Below are 13,902 nucleotides of genomic sequence, written 5' to 3'. Positions count from 1 at the left end.
ATTTGTGTTTCTTCTTTTGAAATTGTACATTTACCTCATTAGAATATTTCTGTGTTGTGGATTGGGAGCTACTACAAGGATTTTTAAAAATTAATTTCTCACATTCATTTTATTTTAATTGTTACTGAGATTTATTTTTATATTACTTCAATTTTAAAATATAACAATCCTATTTTATTTTAACATTTAATCTATAATATGTGTTATGTACATTTTCTTAACTATTTTTTTTCCTTTTGGTTATCTTGCTTTTAGGTATACAGAACATAAAAATATTATAGGCTAGCATATCTGTCTCACCATCATAATTTTCCCCATTCATTAAATTGGAGAAAAAAAACAAATCAAATCCTTTCTGAAACTGAGATAAACATTTTATTTCATTTTCTTCCATCTTTTATGTAATTTGCTGTTATTGCTGTTTTCTTTATGATTGTCTCAAATTCAGGTGGAATTCAATGTAAGGTGCCATAAGATATGGGTCCCAATTTCTTTTCCATGAAAATTGCCAACCAATTTTCCCAAGTATATTTGATAAATAATGAACTCTCATTATTTTTTCTAACAATTTAACATTTCTTTGTGTATGTTTGTTCTGATGTCTAGTGCAGCTTTTTTCCTGTTTTTTATTATTATCCAATTCCAGATATTTTAATAATCACCACTTTGTAATATATTTGAAAATCTAGGAGTAGAAGACTGCCTTTATTAACTTTTCTTTTTAGTGTGTCTTTTAGTTTTCCTTCCCACTTATTTTCCATACAAATTTGATTGTAATTTTGTCTACTTCAGTAAAGAAGCCATATTGCATATTGAAAAAAGATGATATTAAATGCATATGTTAGTTTCTGCAGTATTATGATATTAATCCAACTCATCCTTAAACATCAACAATCCCACAGGTCTTTTAGGTCATCCTTTATTATGGTTATTATTATTCTAGAATTCTCCTACTCCTACTTAAATTAAATCTCAAATATTTAACAATTTTATTATTACAACCTACAAAATACCTACCAATACACTTATCATGGATGCCATATATTTTCTTGACTTTATTAGTAATAAATCTGTGTGCAAACATTTTTGTGCATTATTCTTACATAATTTTCCTGAGCTCGTTGATTGTCTCCTTACTTTTTTTGGTTAAGGTAATTAGAATTTTATTTAACATCATCATCAATCAATCATCTAGCATTTATTAAGCAACAAATGTGCTCTACACATTGCATCAAATGCTAGGGATACAACACAAAAGGCAAGAATAAAATCATTACCTTCTCTTCAGGATATTATAGTTTAATTAGGGAGACTATTTGTAAACAATTGTGTATGAATAATATATATATATATGGTAAAGGGGGGGGCAGTCTTAGAAGAAAGTCACTGAAATTTAGTAGGCTTGGGAAATTCTTCTTGTAGATGTTTCTTTAGCTGAGACTTAAAAGTAGTCCGTAGAGATGAGGAAGTAGAGTGTTTCAGATGAGTTGAAGAGTCAGTGAAAACACTTAAGAGTAGAAAATTAAATGTCTTATGTGAGGAACAGCAAAGAGTCTAGTGTCACTGAATCACAAAATATATGGAAGGGAACAAGTATAAGGGTACTGGAAAAGTAGGAAAAGGTCTAATTATGAAAGGTTTTGAAAGCCAAAGATTTTATTTGATCTTAGATGCAATATAGAGCCATTGTGGCTTGCATCAGGAAGGTTAGTGGTCTTTATGACAAAATAAGGCCAATTCTTTTAGAAGATAAAATTGGTAACTGAGTAGAGGATTATTGTAGTGGGAAAGACAAAGCAACTAGACCAACCAGTAGGCTATCAAAATAGTTTCAGTGATGAGGGACTTCACAATGTTGTTGCAGTGTCAGAGGAGATAAAGGGACAAGACTTAACAACCAATTGGATATATGAGGTAAGAGTGAAGAGTTAAGGGTGACACCTAGTTTGTGACCTGGTATTACTGTAGGTAGTACCCTTCAGAGTTATAGGGAAGTTAAGAAGAGGGTAGAGATTTAGGGGAAAGATAATGAATTCTGTTTTGGCCATATTGTATTTAAGAAGTCTATGGGACATCCAATTTGAGATATCTGATAGGCAATTGAAGATATGAGACTGGATATTAGGATAGAAGTTAGGGGTGAAGAAATGGAACTGAGAATCATCTGCATAAAGATGACAATAATAATGGGAGATAATGAGATCACCAAATACAGCAGTATAAAAGAGAAAATAGGGCCCTCAACACAACCTTTATGAACCGTGGAGGTTAGTGGTTAGTGGTTAAAGATCTAACAAAGGAAAAAGAGAAGGGGTGGTCAGATAGAAGACTATCTAGGTATCTAAAAACATGACACTTTTACATTTTCATTTCCAATGTTTATTCCATTATATTTATCCAGTTTTGTTATCGTCACTAGAGTATACAATATTCCATCAAGTAAAGTTTCTGACAGCCAGAAACCTTGCTTTTCATCTGGTCTTAGTAAGAAAGTTTCCAATATTTTTATATTGTATATCATGTAGTGCCTTGACTTAAGGATCTTGCTTTTTTATATTTTAACCTGTTGGATGAAATCCCTTTTGTATCTAGTTATCATGTCGTTATTAAAAATCCTGAACAAATGTTTAATTTTATCAAAAGTTTTATACATCTGAGAAAATAGCCATTTTAGGTTTTTTGGCATATATATTTTATGATATTAATAAGCTTTCTGATATTGATTCAGTTTTGCATACTTGATATAAATCTTGCTTGGTTATATCAAATTATTTTCTTAATGTAATGCTATATTCTTTTAGATGATATTTTATTCAGTATTTTCCATCTATGTTTATTAGTGAAATTGCCCACTTATTATCTATTTTTGGTATTGCCTCACCCTCATTTTAAAATCAACATCTTATTTATTTAACAAAAGACAGTGACTATTGTTCCATGTATTTAGATATTTGTGAATAACTCCTGTATTCAAATTTCAAATTCAAATCAAATAAGAATTATTTGAACTTGGACCATTTGAGAGAAATAAGTTTTGTAGTCACTTGGACTACCTGAGTGATTGTGTATGTGAGTATTTGCCAAGCCTTATTTCTTCCTCTGAGATTGATCAGTCTAACTTATTTATTTATCATTCCAATGATAGTGTTGGAATATTTGACAGAAAGCTGAGAGTGATAACTAACTCAGCAGATGGGACACAATCAGGGTCCAAAGGCAAGAGGACTGGGATGACACTAATAACGTTAAATTCAACAGAGATAGTACAACATCTTCTACATGAGTACAAAAAAAATCTACTTAAATATGAGATGGGAGGGGCATTTGTAGAAAATAATTGGTCCTAAAAAGATCTGGGTATTTTAGTGGATTGCTAATAGGCAGTTGTGTTATGGAGAAGGTTTTTTTTTTTTTAATTTTTGTTTTGTTTTTGTTTTTAGCTAATAATTTGGGCTTCATTAAGTTAAGTGTAACTTTGAGGAATAGGGAAATAATTTGTTCAGAATTGTGCCCTCATTAGACCTTATCAGGTGCATTATATTTAATTCTGGGACGTAGAGTTTAAGAACATTGATAAGCTGTGGAGTGTGACCAGAAGAACAAAGAAGATAATCAGTTCATGGCACGTAAGGATAAATTGAAGGAGCAAAGAATGTTTTGTGTAAAGAAGAAAAGACTCATTAAGGGAGTGGAGAGCTGGGAGAGTTGTGTTCAATGATTTGAAGTATTAAAATGTGGAGGAAGGATTGAACTTGTTCAGTTTACATAGAAGCAAGAGAATCAGGTAGAATTTTTCAGAAACAAAATTAGACTTTATAATAGAAAAACTCCCTAATAATTAAAGGCACCTAAAGTGGAATTTACTCTATAGAAATGTTGAATTTCTCCTTTTTTTTTGGAGGTCTTGAAGTAGAGGCTGGTTGACCACTAATCACACAGATAGTCAGGATTCCTTTTGTGTATATATTTCTTTGGATTTTTTTTCCAGGAAGAATTCAGAATTAAGTGACTTGCCCAGGATCATATAGCTAGTGTCTGAAGATGAATTTGAACTCAGGTCCTCCTGACTCTGGGTTCAGTGCTCTATCTATTGTGCCACCTAGCTGTCTTTTTGTATATGTTTCTTTTGTTTATAGCAGAAATTTCCTTTGTACATGGGATGGATAGGATAACCATTTAAGTCCACTTATAGTCAATAATTTTTGAATATGTGATCACATGTTATTATTACATGTTGTCTATTTCTTCTCATTTAAATGAGTCTTTAATTTAACTATGACTTCTGGTCACATGTAAATTGATAATTGTTGCAAAATTAAAAAAAAAGTTTTACTTTTGCCATTAGGCAATATTCTTGTTTGCTTCTGTCAATCTTTTCTCATTTGAATTCTACTTGGTCTGATAGTATTACTACAACCTAAGCATTTCTTTTATTTTGAAATTGGATGACATATTTTAGATCGGTCTCTGACTTGCAATCCATCTATATATATTTGCACCAAATATGTTTCCTTTAATTAATAAATTGACAAGATTTATTTCTTGAATTATTCTGTAACTTTTTTCTCATAGGAGAATGTCAACAATTTGTGTTTATTATTTTGGCACAAATGTGATGTGTTCTCTATCACTTTATTCTTTTTCTAGCAGTGTAGTCCAGAGGGATTGGATTTATCTTCTGTAACTATTTCAAATATTGAAAAATGAAAGCAAAACAACTTATGTTTCTTCCCTTTGTCTGTTATATAATTCCTTATGGTATAACCACTTTTTTATTATAAATAGCTCAACTTTGCTCTGACTCCTCTTTGCCTTCATGCTTCTTATTTATGTTTATAATTTCTGCATAATACTTTTTTGTTAGTAAATATGGATATATTTTGGAGTTCCTCACCCTGTTATATTAATAAAACTATTCATTTTTAGTTTAAAAAGAAACTAGTTTGTTTCTATTATAGTTTCTATTATATTTTACACATCTTGTTGTCCTTTTATAGTATATACACATATTATGTAGTTATAGGTTTTATGGAATTATCACTTTTCTTAGTGGCTTAATTTTCAGTAAGTTTTAAATTTCTCTTTTAGTGCTTGCAGGTCTGTTTTTAAATGCTTATTTCAATTGATGAGTCTGTCCTATCTTGCTTGTCTTTGAAGTAAATTGTTTTGTTTTCAAACATTATAGTCATATTTGTGGAGGGATATAATTTTGTAGTCCAGTTCTGTATTTTGAGATTTATGTACTTTTTGTTGAAATTTGGAGTGGTTCTTTTTTCATTAGTTGCTTTTAAAAAGTGTGATAGTACTTTGACTAAAAATATTTTTATTTCTTTTTGTTTCTAATATTTTTCCTTTGATTTAATCATTTTGTAAATCCACAATCATAGGCCTTACTGAATCAATCTTATGGCTTCTATTTGCTATCATTTTATGTATGGGTTAAAAGGAAGATATAAAGATGATCCCACTTTAAAAAAATGCTATTAATTTTTTGAAAAAAAAAATAGTTCCAAATATTTTCCCTCCATTACACCTATCCCTCAACCAGTAAGAAGACAAGCAATATGATATCAATTATACATTGGAAGTCCTTAAAACATACTTACATATTAGTCACATTGGAGGAAAGAGCCAAAAAACCCCCAGAAAAATGTAAAAAGTAAACTTCAATCTGCAACCAGACTCCATCAGTTCTTTCTCTGAAGGTAGATTGAATTTTTCATCAAGAGTACTTTGAAAATGCCTTGATAGTCATCTTGACCAGAATAGCTAAGTCTTTCTTAGTAGATCACTGTCACAGTATTGTTACTGTGTGTGCTGTTCTCCTGGTTCTCTTCTCTTCTATTGCATCAGTTCATACAAGTCGTCTTCTAAAGTTTTTTTTTTTTCTGAAAATGTCCTACTCATCAGTTCTCAGTACTACTCAGTTGGAATACAATAGTATTCCAGTCCAATCAAAAACTACAACTTGTTCAGCAATTTTAAAATTGATGGGCATCCTCCACATTTCTGAATCTATGCCACCACACAAAAAGCTGTTATACATATTTTTGTACATAGAGGTTCTTTTTTAGCAGGAAAAGATAGAAAGAAAAATTCTTCTTAAAATAACTGCTGACAATATAAAATATTTGGTAGTCAACCCTTCCAGAGTAACCCAGGAGCTATACAAATACACTTGCCAAATAATTTTCACACTAATAAAGTTATATGTAAACAACTTGAAAAATATTAATTGCTCACAGGAAGACTGAGCCAATATAATAAAAATGACCTCTCTAAATTAAATTACTTATTCAATGACATACCAATAAAACTAACAAAAGTTATTTTACAGAGCTAGAGAAAAATAACAAATTTCATCTGGAAGAACAAAAGTTCAAGAATGTCAGAAGGTTCAATTTTTAGAAAAAAAGTAAAGGAAGATAGTTTAGCAGTACCAGATCTCAAACTGTATTGTAAAGATGCAATCATCAAAGCAATATGCTACTGGCTAAGAAATAGAGTGGTGGATTAGCAGAATAGGTTAGGTTCCCAATACACAGTAGTAAAAGACCATAGTCATCTAGTGTTTGACAAACCAAAAGATCCAAACCTTTTGGGAGAAGAATTCACTATTTTACAAAATTTCTTGGAAAATTTGAAAATAGTTTGGTAAAAACTAGGCATAGAGCACCATCTCACACCATATATCAAGATAACATCAAAATAGGTAATTGATTTAGAAATAAAGATTGATATCATAAATAAATTAGGGTGACATGGGATGTTTTACCTGTTAGATTTGTGAATAAGAGAAATTTATGACCAAGTAAGAGATTGCATTATAAGATGTAAAAGGGATAATTTTGATTACATGAAATTAAAAAGATTATATATAAAGCCAATACATCCAATACTCAAAGTAAAGCAGGAAACTGGGAAGAGGGAAATTTACAGCAAGTCTTTTGGATAAAAATCACATTTCTCCACTATATAGATGACTAGATAAAATTTACAAGGTTCTGAGTCATTTCTCAAATGATAAATAGTTTAAGGATAAGAACAGAAGAAGAAATAAAAACTATCTATACTGATATGGAAATGAAAAATTTTAAATAACTATTGATTAGAAAATGAAGATTAAAACAACTCTACAGTGCCACCTCTCACCTATCAGATGGGTGAATATGAAAGGAAAGAAAAAAGACAAACGTTGGAGGGGATGTGGAAAGAATGGAATGTTAATGTGCTGTATAGTGGAGTTGTGAAATAGTTCAGCTTTTCTGGAGAACAATTTGGAACTATGCCCAAAAGTCTATAAAACTGTGCATATCCTTCGACCTAGCAGTATCACTACACTGTTGGCAATCCAAAGAAATCAGAGGAAAAGGAAAAAGGTCTACATGGACAATAATATTGATAGCAACTCTTTTTGTTGGGGCAAATAATTGGAAATTGAGGTGATGCCCATCAGTTGGGGAATAACTGAACAAGTTTGTGATGGCATACTATTTTGCTATAAGAAATGACAAATAGGATGCATTTGGAAGAATCTGGGAATACTTACATGAACTGATGCAAAGAGAAATGAGCAAAAGCAGGAGAACACTGAACACAGTACCAGTAATATTGTATGATGATCAACTGTGAATGACAGCTATAGTCAGCAATACAACGATCCAAGACAATTCCAAAGGATCATTGAAAAATGCTGTTTATCTCCAGGGACAAAATCGATGGAGTCTGAATGCAGATTGAAGCATATTTCTTTTTCTTTTGTAGTGTAGCAAATGGAAATACTTTGAATGACTGAACTTGTAATGTACATTGCTTGACTTTTCCAAGGAGTAAGGGGAAGTAAGAGAGAGAGAATTTGGAACTCAAAATTTTAAAAAGTGACTTTTTTCATGTAATTGAGAAAAAATAATATAAATAAATACATTCAGCTGGAAAGATAATTTTAAGGGTATAATTTTTTTGATAATTTTGGTGATATTTCTAAACTGTTCTCCTAAATGGTTGAACCAGTTCATAACTCAAACACCAGTGCATTAGTGTACTTATTTATCTTCATTCCCCCAACCACTTATCATTTTCCTTTTCTGTTATGTTATATCACATAAGTGCATGACTATCTCAGAATTGATTTAATTAGCATTTGTCTAATCAAGAGTCATTTTGAATATTTTTTCATATGATTATTACCAACTTTTATTTCTTCTTCTGAAAGTGCCCTGTTCATGTTCTTTGACTATCAATTGGGGGATGGGTCTTTTATTTTAAAATTTGGCTCAGTTCCTCATGTATTTGAAACTTTATCAGAAAAATTCACTATAAATCCCCCCCCCATCTTCCTGCTTTACTTGTCATTTTGCATGCATTGGTTTTATTTGTGTAAAATGGTTTCAATTTCATGTAATAAAAATTATTATTAACTTCTTATGATCCTTGCTATATCATTTGGTCATAAAGATTTTTCTTGTCCATAGATATGATAGGTAAATTTTCCATGCTTCATTAATTTTCTTATATCACCCTAAATGTCTAAATAATTTATCCATTTTGACCTTATTTTGGCATAAAGAGTTAAATGTTGGTGTAAGCTAGTTTCTGCCAAAACTGTTTGCCAATTTTTTTTCCAGTGGATTTTGTCAAATAGTGATTTCTTGTCCCAAAATCTTGAATTTGGGGGTTTGTCAAACACCAACTTACTAGGATTATTTACTACTTTATATTGTATACCTAATCTATTACACTGATCTAACACTATTTCTTAGTACCATATTGTTTTGATGATTATTGCTTTATAATAGAATTTGAGGTCTGGTACTGTTAGGCCACCTTTCTTCATATTATTTTCATTGATTCCCTTGATACTCTTTATCTTTTCTGGTAGCAGATGAAATTTATTACTTTTCCTATCCCTAAAATACTTTTTGGTAGTTTAGTGTGGCATTGACTAAGTAAATTAATTTAGCTAGAATTGTAATTTTTATTATATTGGCTCAGCCTACCTCTGAGTAAATAATATTTCTCCAATTGTTTAGATCAGACTTTATTTGTGGGAAAAGTGTTCAGCAAATTTGTTCATACAGCTTCTTGAAAGGTAGACTCCTAAATATTTTGTAATGTCTGCAGTTATTTTAAGTGGAATTTCTCTTTCTATCTCTTCCTGCTGGACTTTGTTGGTAATATATAAAAATGCTGATGATTTTTGTGGTTTTATTTTATATCCTTCAACTTTACTGATGTTCTTAATTATTTCAACTAGTTTTTTAACTTGATTCTTTAGGAATCTCTAAGTATGCAGTCATATATTCTGCAAAGAGTGATGATCTTGTCTCTGTGTTGCCTATTCTAATTCCTTCAATTTATTTTTCTTGTCTTTATTCTGTATCATTTTTACATAATATTTAATAAATTGGTGATAATTAGCATTTTTACTTCATCCCTGATCTTATTTGGAAAGGTTCTAGTTTATCCTCATTGCAGATTATGCTTCTTCTTGGTTTGAGATAGATACCTATTTATCATTTGTAAAAAAGATCCTTTTATTCTTGACCTTTCTATTGTTTTAACAGGAATTGGTGCTATATGTTGTCATAAACTTTCTCTATGTCTATTGATAAGATAATATTATTTTTGTTGTTCATGCTACTGATGTGGTCAATTTTGCTTATAGTTTTCCTGACATTAATCCAGGCCTGTATTCCTGGAATAAATCCCAATGAGTCATAGTGTATAATCTGTGTGATATATTGCCATAATTTCTTTTCTAGTATTTTATTTAATTCTTTGTAGTAATATTCATTATGAAAACTGGCTTATAGTTTTTTTTTTCCATTTTTGCTCTCCCTGATTTAAGTACCAAAGCCATATTTGTGTCTTGAAAAGAATTTAGTAAGACCATTCCTTTTTTTCCAAATATTTTTATAGTATTAGAGTTAATTGTTTCTTAAATATTTGGTAGAATGCATTTCTAAATCTATCTGAACATGAGAATTTTTTTCCCCTTAGGGAGCTCATTTATGGTTTGTTTAAATTTCTTTTGCTAGGGTAGAGTTATTAAACATTCTATTTCCTCTTCTGTTAATCTGAGCAATTTGTATTCTATTTCTTTTACCAAACTGTTAATTGTCTTCTATATTGTGTTGCATTTCTCTTATTTTTCCCAATTTTTTTCTTTACTACTGTTATTTCCTATGTATATATATACAGAGAGAGAGAGAGAGAGAGAGAGAGAGAGAGAGAGAGAGAGAGAGAGCCCTCTTCCAGGTAATCTTTTTTACCTCATGTCTAATTCACATCTTTCTTTGAAACCTTCCTTATAGCTGTATTGACATCACAGTTTTCTTCTGAGTTTGTGTCTTCATCTTTTCTGTCATCATAGTAACTTTTTATGCTCAGTTTTTGGTTGTTGCTGTTTATTTTTTCAAGCATATTTCTTGACTTTGAACTTTATGTTAAAGTTAGGGTCTATTCCTTGGGTGAGGTACCATTATACCAGGATTCATGATTTTTCACACTGCTATTTTCAAAGTTAATTCTGGGGGTTGGAAAGTTTTCAGTGCTTCCAAGGTGGTATGACCTGGGGAGAGAAGTGGTCACTGCTCCCCTGCAATTGCAAGTGACACTGTTCCTCAGAGTCCCTAGTTGAGATGACAGATTTTAATGCTCATCAGACCTCTTTATTCCTTGTGACTGCAAGTGCTTTTGTTCTGTCCCAGAACTGTGACCTAGAAATGTGTATATCAATGAATTTGCCAGACAGTTCTCTGTCCTGACCCCAGTGATACACAGGGATCCTCTATCAGTCTCTTTCTGAATAGTTGCCTGATCCCTTTCCCATTTCTAGCTTGAAGGCTTTCAAAGCTGTTGCTGTTGCTATTGCTACCTCTAAGGCATTCAGGTGGTGTTACTGCCTTTTACACTTCAGGAAGGCTCCCACCTCCATGTCACAGACCTGTCCTTTTGACCTCTTAAGTTTTCTTGGTCTAGATAAAATGCCTTATACTGACCTTTTGTTTGTTCTGTTTCTCCAGCATTTGATTTGAGGAGCTATTTTTAAATTGTTAGGAGGAGAACGTTGGGAGAGCTTGGCTATTATGCTTCTTCTTTTCTGCCATGTTGGCTATATCTCATGAAATTCCCATTTTCCAAATAGATTTTTGAAAGGGCTTGATTGTGGGAGGGGAGCGGGGTTGTCAGGCAGGGAAATCAAAGTGCTTCAATGTCCTGTTTTTTGTTTTTGTTTTCTGACTGTGAAGGAAAGTGATGAGAATGATCAGTGTCCCTGACCAAGAGTGAGACTGGTTGTACAACAATGGAACAATTTCTTTTGGAAGATTTTGGTGGCTCTAAGCAAGGGGGCTCCCTCATTGATCTACTGAATTTGGGAAGGGGTGGGAAAGTTGCCAGACTGCCATATTTTGCTAAGTCTACACCAAAGAGCAGGGAAGAGCATTTACCTCTGCTTGCCAGGTTTTGTTACTGAAGAGGTGAAAGAATTTCCTAAATTGGGAGCTACCTGAATGTGTTGGCTCTAGGCCTTAGGTAATCAGGTGGCTGCTTGCACTTGAGATGAGATGATATGCATGAAACACCAGAGAGACATAGGCCTACTTTCATATAAGCAGGTATCTCTGGTGTGTGTGTGTGTGTGTGTGTGTGTGTGTGTGTGTGTGTGTGTTTGTGTGGGTTCATGCTGTATGTATTTAAGAAGAAGGGATTGGTTGAATTCCCTTTGGTGATAACATACCTTTGAGGGAAACTATGAATATATTAAGAGGCATTTTATTGTAATTTTGAGGCCAGAGAAGGCTCACTTGAATCCTTTCTACTTTGCCATGTTTTGGAGGTCTGAGACAAGCAAGCATAGATCTGAAGGCACCTTCCTAATCTTTCTTAATTCCTCATATTTTTTACTTATCAAGAATCCAGTAAGAAAAGAAAGATCGTGGCAATGGCTGCCAACTATTGGGTGTTTGTTTATATGTTCAGAAGATTTTAATAGGTAACAAAAAGGACTATTATTTTTATTGTTGTCATTAGAGAGGTAGAATGATTCTCACAAGAACCCTTAGATTTAGAAGATATGGATTCAAGTTCTGACTTAGACTTTTTTTTTATATTTACTACCATGACCTTGAACAAATCAAATAATTTTAGAAGAAATTCAATTTCAGAACTGAAAGGGACCTCAGAGATAATTTGACATGGTGGTTCTTAACCTGGAGTATATCTTTGTCATTACTAATCTATAACTGAAATTTAGCATTGTTTAGATTATGAATGTAGATAATAAACTACAGTAATATTAATTTTTTAAACCAGATCCCCAAAGGAGTCCATGATACAAACACACAAAAGGTTAAAATCTTCTGATTTATTCTACCTTGCACCTAAAAGAAGACTTCCTTCTAAAAGTGGTCATCCAATCTCAGCTTGAAGATATATTGTTTTGCATCTTTCAATGTATGACAAGATAAGGTCAAATTGGGTCCATGATTTAGACATAAAGGGAGGATGATACTGTAAACAAATAGGAGAACAAGGAATAGTTTACTTGTCATATCTATGGAGAAAGGAAAAATTTATGATCAAACAAGACATAAAGAATATTATGAAATGCAAAAGGGATAATTTTGATTACAGTAAGTTAAAAAGGTTTTGTACAAACAAAGTTAATGCAACCAAGATTAGAAGGAAATCAGAAAGCTGGGAAACTTTTATTTTTACAGTCAAGGTTTCTGATAAAGGCCTCATTTCTAAAATATAGAGAGAATTGAGTCAAATATATAAGAATAAACATTATTACCCAATTGATAAATGGTCAAAAGATATGAATAGGCAGTTTTCAGATGAAGAAATTGAAACTATCTGATGCTTTATCAAAGCATACACAGAGAATATGAAAAAAGGCTCCAAATCACTATTGATTAGAGAAATGATTGGCTAAATATGACAAAAAAGGAAAATGATAAATTTTGAAGAAGATGTGGGAAAATTGGAACACTAATGCATGGTTGGTGGAACTGTGAACTGATTCAGTCATTCTGTAAAGCCATTTGGAACCATACACAATGTGCTATAAAACTGTGTATACCCTTTGATACAGAAATATCATTAATAGGTCTGTATCCCAGAAAAAGGGAAAGGACCCACATGCACAAAACTATTTATAGCAGCTTTTTTGTGGTGGAAAAGAACTGGAAATTAAGGTGATGCTCATCAATTGGGGGAATGGTGAACAAGTTGTAGTGTATGAACATAATGGAACTACTATTGTGCTATAAGAAATGATGAGAGGGATTTTTCAACTTCCTTTCGGGAGCCAAGATAGTGGAATAACCAGTAAGTTGCTCTCAGCCTCCCTTATAGGCCTTGAAAAACCCAGAGAATATTGCCCCAGGGAAAATCCTGGAATAGTGGAGCCAGCAGAAAGATAGAACTCAACAGTCTTTTAGTTTGGGAGTCTAGGGGGATTATTGGGAAAGGTCCCTCTTGCTGTGGCTGAAGTGTACCAGTACAGGATGGGAGGCAGAGCAGCAAGCCAGTGGCAAACCCCATCTCAGCGGACCAGTGGAAGATCCTGAGCCACAGGGTGAAGGAGCAGCCAAATGCCAACAGCAAGCACACACCAGCCACCACCGCCAGCTCCAGCTCAGCACCAGGTAAACTACGAGACCACTACAACCTCCAGCCACCAGCACCTGAGGCCCCAGCACACAAAACTAGTAACCAGGTCCCTAGTCCCCAGCACAAGAAGTCTGGGACAGTGTACTCTGGGCCACAGAAACAGAGATCAAATTTAAAAGTCAGAAAAAAAGGCAAACCACATGAGCAAAAAACAACAAAGAAAAACAATGAACACAGAGAAGTATCTTGGTGACAAGGAAGATCAGAAATAAAAGCAGGATG

This window comes from Petaurus breviceps, unplaced genomic scaffold (genome assembly GCF_028583685.1).
Source record: "Petaurus breviceps papuanus isolate PSGF00001 unplaced genomic scaffold, PetGlider_PUasm1.0 90879, whole genome shotgun sequence".
In the NCBI taxonomy this organism is placed as follows: domain Eukaryota; kingdom Metazoa; phylum Chordata; class Mammalia; order Diprotodontia; family Petauridae; genus Petaurus; species Petaurus breviceps.
The sequence above is the reverse complement of the archived record's forward strand: the minus strand, read 5'-3'. Positions refer to the sequence as shown.